A 7189-nucleotide genomic window follows, 5' to 3' on the forward strand; every position below is an offset into this window, starting at 1 on the left:
CCAGGGGATGGAGGACAGAAGATCAGAGATGAGACATGAAGAGAGAGAGAAAAGCACACGAGACACCGAAAGGCAAGAGAGGAGAACCGTGAAGATAGAGATACAAAAACTTAGAGAGAAAAAAGACATGGAAAAAAGGGAAGAGAACATGATGAAATGAAAAAAGATAATAGAAACAGAGCTGTCCTGTGTCGCTCAGTGATTAGACTGTCAGCCCGCTCACCGAAGGGTCATAGGTTCGATTCCTGATGGAGGCAACCAGTGGATGTGTCTCTCTCACATCAATGTTTCTCTCTTTCCTTCTCTTCCTCTCTCCCTCCCTCCCTAGCATCCTCCTTTCCTCTTTCCTTTTTTTTTAAACTCTCAACATAGTGTTAATACCTTTTATTTTATTTATTTATTTATTTATTTATTTATTTATTTTTAAATATATTTTTTATTGATTTTTGTACAGAGAGGAAGGGAGAGAGATAGAGAGTTAGAAACATCGATGAGAGAGAGTCATGGATCAGCTGCCTCTTGCACACTCCCTACTGGGGATATGCCCGCAATCAAGGTACATGCCCTGGACTGGAATCGAACACGGGACCCTTCAGTTCCCAAGCCAACGCTCTATCCATTGAGCCAAACTGGTCTCGGCCTTTCCTCTCTTTCACTCTCTGAAAAGCAATGGGAAAAAATATCCTCAAGTGAGGATTAAGTTAACAAAACAAAACAATTTTTTTTTTTTTTTTAAGAAATAGGGACAGCCCTAACCGGTTTGGCTCAGTGGATAGAGCGTCGGCCTGCAGACGGAAGGGTCCCAGGTTCAATTCCTGTCAAGGGTCCCAGGTTCGATTCCTGCACATCTCCAATAGCGGGTGTGCAGGAGGCAGCTGGTTGATGTTTCTCTGTCATCAGTGTTTCTAACTCTCTATCCTCTCCTTTCCTCTCTGTAAAAAAATCAATAATATATATATTAATATATATATATATATATATATATATATATATATTATATATATATATATATATTTAAAGCATCTCTGTTTTTAAAAAGAAAGAAATAGGGACAGGAAAGCTACACAAAGGAATAAAAAAAGAGAAACTTAGAAAGAGAAAGAAAAAAGAATGAAAGAGACTATCATATGCAAAGATGAACACCTAAAAAGAATAAAGACCAGCCTTGGGAGTATGACCAGTGCACCAGAAGGTCATGGGTTTGATTCCCAGTCTGGGCACATACCCAGGTTGTGGGTTCAATACCTGGTTAGGGCATGTGCAAGAGGCAACTGATTGATGTTTCTCTCTCTCTTTCCCTTCCTTCTCCCATCTCTCTAAAATAAGCTTTTAAAAAAGAATATAGACCAAGAGGGTAAATCTTTAAAAACTCAGAAGTTACCCTGTCAGTGTGGTTCAGCTGTTGAGCATCAACCCAGGAACCAAGAAGTTACTGATTTGATTCCCAATCAGGGCACATGCTTGAGTTGCAGGCACCATCCCAATAGGGGTGTGCAGGAGGCAGCCAACTGATAATTCTTTCTCATCATTGATGTTTCTCTCTCTCTCTTTCCCTCCCCCTTTCTCTCTCTAAAAATTAATAAAAACATATTTTTAAAAGATAATTAAAGAAAAATAAAAACCCAAAACTAATGATGGCTGAGAGATACCCACTTGGAGCAATTGAACTGGGAATAAAAGACAGGCTTTTGTTGTGAGTGGTGCTTACAATGTAAACCTCCTGTGGGATTTCTTCAGTCAGCACCATCCTCTGTCCTGCCAGCCAATGGCTTTTGCCTCCACAGTGCTGTTTGCCCACATCACCCCAGGCCTGGAAGGGAGCCTCAGTGGGTGGGAGACACTGCAGGGATTCTTTGCCCAGAATAAGGGCCCATTGTCTGGCTCCAGCCTCTTGGGAGTGGGGCGGGACCTCACTCACACAGCTGGAGTAAAAAGGGGGCAGGAGTTAAAAAAGAAAAAAAAAGGCAGGCAAGAATTATCGAGGGAGAGGGAAGAGAAGGAAGGGAGCTACCTCAGAGGATGTAGCAGGTTGAGAGGCTAGCCAACAAGCCAATCATGGGGGAAGAGTCACGGGCTATGGGCAAGACCATGGGGTTCTGGTATTGATCCTGTTCCTGGTTCACCTCCATGGTCCCTGCTCTCTATCCTTGTTATAATACAAGCTTTAGCCTGTTTATAGAGCTAGAGGGATGACCCAATGAGATGATGATTGGGAACCTGAAGAGGTTATCAAAGCATGGTTTTTATAGGAGAGATGTTTGGAGTCCAAGTGGACCTCAAGAAAGAAAGTTCACATGAGCCTTCAGAAGAGGAGCCTGAGGACTATAGTGAAGCCTTTTCAACTGTGGTAAGTGTCACATAGACTCACATGCCATTTACCAAAGCATGTCTTATGACTAATGGATGGGTAATAGAAATGTTTGGGATCCACATAAAATTTACAGGAGATATCCTGTGGCTCACGCAGGTTCTACAGTAAATGTTTGTGTTCCCATCTGATGACCACAGATGACTTTTCTTCAAACAGGAGAATCATAAGGGCCACCTACTTGGTTAACAACAGAGGCAGGAAAAGTGTCCAAGTCTAAAGTCAGAAGTCCATCTTTGCCCCAGGGTACTGCACCTTCAGAATTTGGGTAAATGGAAGGGAACAATACTTTAATAATAACAATTATTTAAACAAATTTTTATTCAACAGGCATTTTCTGATCACCTACTATGAGAAACAAGATAGTGCAGTTGTTAAGAACATGGATCTATACATCTACACAATGGAATACTATGCAGCCATAAAAAAGAAGGAATTCTTATCATTTGCGGTGACCTGGATGGAATTGGAGAACATTATGCTGAGTGAAATAAATCAGTCAATGAAAGAAAAACACCACATAATCTCACTCATTTATGGATAATAAGGAACATTATAAACTGATGAACAAAAAGATAGATACAGAGACAGTAAAGAAACAAACAGACTGTCAAATTACAGCAGGGAGAGTAGGGAGATATGGAGGAGATAAGAGATCAACCAAAGGACTTGTATGCATGCATATAAGCATAACCAATGGACGAAAAACTCTGGGGAGGGAGGGCATGTATGGGAGTGGGGGGGTGAAGATTGGTAAGGTATGTACACATATAATACCTTAATAAAAAAAAATGAGGGGGGAAAAGAACATGGACCTAGAAGGCAGATTTTCCACATATGTTAGATAAGGATGATGACAGTAGTACCTCTGTCTTAGAGATCCTGTGAGAATGAAATGAATTAACACATGTAGAGATGTGCAACCCATAGGACAATGCCTGGGCCACAATAAATACTAGTTTAGGGATTCCAAGATGGCAGCAGATTAAGTGAAAGCTACATTGACTTTTTTCTAGGACCAAATTGGAATTACAACTAAATATAGAAAAAACACATCCTGAATAACCAACTGGAAAGAACCCTTATAATCCTTATAACCAAAGACATAAAGTGGAGACTTCATAGAGACTGATAGGAAGTGCAGTGGCATGAGAAGGCTGGCTGGGCTCACATAGGCAGCAGCAGAAGTTCTAGAGAGATATCTCAGCTGTGGGGGGAGGGGTCTCCCCAGAAGTCTTGGATCTAAACCCCAAGCTGGATTCCCTGGCCCAGAGCACCAGAACTGAGAATTGCCCACATAACATCTGCCTGTGAAAAGCAGCAGAGGCGAAACCAGTTTGGCTCAGTGGATAGAGCATCAGCCTGGACTGAAGGGTCCTAGGTTCAATTCAAGTCAGGGACATGTACCTTGGTTGCGGACACATCCCCAGTGGGGGGTGTGCAGGAGGCAGCTGATAGATGTTTCTCTCTCATTGATGTTTCTGACTCTATCCTTCTCCCTTCCTCTATGTAAAAAATCAACAAAATATATTTTTTTAAAAATAAAGATTTGGAAATAATTATAAAGGAAAAAAAAAAAAAAGAAGAAGCCCTAGCCGGTTTGGCTCAGTGGATAGAGCATTGGCCTGTGGACTCAGGGGTCCCAGGTTCGATTCCGGTCAAGGGCATGTGCCTTGGTTTCGGGCACATCCCTGGTGGGGAGTGTGCAGGAGGCAGCTGATCAATGTTTCTAACTCTCTATCTCTGTCCTTTACTCTCTGTAAAAAAAATCAATAAAATATATTTAAAAAAAAAAAAAGAAAGAAAGAAAAGAAAAGCAGCACGGTTGCTGTCTGCCAAGGAGAAACAGCTGGAAATGCAGGCATCCTCTTAAAGGGCCAATGCACAAAATATCATGTGCAGCCACTCAACTTGTCTCCAACAGAGGGAGGGCAGAGTGGACTAGAGCTATTTAAGGAGAATCTGGGGTTAGTGGCTCTAGGAGTAGAGTTCAAAGTACAGTTGCATGGACCCTGTGCTGAATTATTCTCCCATATTGCAGAGGACATCTTTCTCAGGCAGATCTTTACCATCTAGACAGCTTTGCCTGGCAGTAGGGGAAGCAATTGCCCCACCCACTGATAAACCTCTGGCCCCATCCTGTGGAGTTTATACCTTGCTGTGGTCTACAGTCTGAGGCTCCTTGAGTGACTGAAAATAACAATCAGCCTGCAGGAAGACATGAGTCCCCCACAAGGAGAGCCCAAATAAGGTCCACGCCCAGACACATTTTAATTAAAATGCCAAAAATTAAAGACAAAGAGAGAATCTTAAAGGCAGCAAGAGAAAAGCAATCTGTTATTAACAAAGGAGCTCCCACAAGGCTGTCAGCTGATTTCTCATCAGAAACTCTACAGGCCAGAAAGAAATGGCATGAAGTATTCAAGATAATTAAAGGCAAGGGTCTAAAACCAAGATTACTATATCCAGCAAGGCTATCACTTTGAACGGATGGTGAAATAAATACTTTGGCAGACAAAATAAAAGGCTCAAGGAGTTGATCACCACCAAAAGGAATGCTAAAAGAACTGCTATAATGAGAAGGAGAAGGAGGAGGAGGAGGAGGAGGAGGAGGAGGAGGAGGAGGAGGAGAAGAAGAAGAAGAAGAAGAAGAAGAAGAAGAAGAAGAAGAAGAAGAAGGAGAGAGAGAAACATAGGCATAAAGAATAAAAATACCAATAAATAAGAGCCTATCAATAATATCCTTAAATGTAAATGGATTAAAATGCTCCAATCAAAAGACATAAGGTACATGATCTCACTCATATGTGGAGTCTAATGAACAAAATAAACTGAGGGAAAAAAGATCCAGACACATATAAGCATATAATAGACTGTCAAATCTCCCAGGGAAGGTGGTGGTGGTGGTGGGGAATCAACCAAAAAACTTGTATACTTATATGCATAATCTATGAACACAGACAATAGGGTGTTGAAGGACTGAGTTGGGGAGTGGAGATGGGCTGGAATTGATCAATGGGGGGGGGGGAGAAGGGGAACATATATAATACTTTCAACAATAAGGATTTTTTAAAAAGACATAGGGGAGCTGAATGGATAAGAAAACATGACCCATAAATACAAGAGATCCACCTCAGAATAAAAGACTCACACAGGATGAAAGTGAAGGGATGAAAAATATTCTTCTATGCAAATATCAATAGAAACGGAAAAAAAGCTGGGATATCAGTACTCATATCTGAAAAAATAGATCTCAAAATGAGAGCCATACAAGTGATAATGGAGGTCATTACATAATACTAAAGAGATCCAAACAACAAGAGGATATAACCTTGGAGAACATATCACCTAATATAGGAGCACCCAAATATATAAACAAAACTTCTGAAGGACTTTAAGGAAGATATTGACAGTGACACAGTCATATTAGGGGAATTAACACCCTACTGACATCACTGGATAGATCTTCAAGACAAAAAAATCAACAGAAAATAGCAATCCTAAATGACACACTAGATCAGATGAAATTAATTTACGTTTGCAAAACATTTTGCCTCAAAGCTATAGAACATATTCTTCTCAAGGGCACACAGTTCATTCTCAAGATAGATCACACGTCAGAATACAAACTAAGTCTTTACAAGTTCAAAAAGATTGAAATCATATCAGGTATCTTGTCACAATGGTATGAAACTAGATATCAACTACAATAAAAACACTCAAAAACGTTCAAACATATGGAAGCTAAATAGCATGCTATTAAACAATAAATAGGTTACCAATGGGATCAAGGAAGAAATAAAAAAAAGTTCTGGAAACAAATGAAAATAAACACCTACCCCAAATCTATGGGACACAGCAAAAGAAGTCCTGAGAAGTAAGTTCAAAGTACTACAGACTTACCTCAGAAAGCAAGAACATTTTCTGATACCCTATCTAACCCTACAACTTAAAGAATTAGAAAGAGAACAACAAGAAAAGCCCAGAGCAAGTAGAAGGAAGGAAATAATAAAGATCAGAGCAGAAATAAATGACATAAAAATAAAAAAATACAAAAGAACAATGAAACCAAGAGCTATTTCTTTAAAAAGATAAATAAGATCAATGAACCTTTAGACAGACTTATCAAAAAACAAAGTGAGAGGACCAAATAAATAAAATTGTAAGTGAAAGAGGTGAATTAACTGACAACACATTGTAAGAAAATACTATGAACAACTCTATTACAACAAGCTAAACAACCTGGAAGAAATGGACAAATTCCTAGAAAAATAGAATCTTCAAAAACTGAATCATGAAGAAGCTGAAAACCTCAATAGGCTGATAGCAACTGGTAAAATTGAAACAGAAGGGAAAAAATAAAATAAAATAAAATAAAATAAATAAAATAAAATAAAATAAAATAAAATCTCAGAGAATCCAAGATGGCTGCTCGGGTAGGCAACTAGCCGCAGCCGCACACAACAATTTCAATAAAATACAACTAAAATATAAAATGGACATTACCCAGAACTACAGGAAAGTCGACTGACCGGAAATTCTACAACAAGAAGCAAGGAGAAAACCAGAAGGAAGAGCGGAGGAGCTGTAAAAGCCCAAGATACGGAGACACGCGGCGCGCGCGCGGTGAGGACGGAGCCGGAGAGGAGGGCGGCTGAGTGCCTGGCTGACGTTCCCTAACGGGAAGGAGATAAAACTCTGACTGTGCTGGGCCCCAGTTCTGACTGCTCTGAACGCCAGTTCTAGGCCAGACCCCGGGGACCCAGGCTCATCCATAGGGAGCTGGGCTGTAAGGCGGAACCCGGGGGAGCTGCAAAAGGA

This window comes from Pipistrellus hanaki, assembly GCF_964339955.1.
Source record: "Pipistrellus hanaki genome assembly, chromosome: 1".
In the NCBI taxonomy this organism is placed as follows: domain Eukaryota; kingdom Metazoa; phylum Chordata; class Mammalia; order Chiroptera; family Vespertilionidae; genus Pipistrellus; species Pipistrellus hanaki.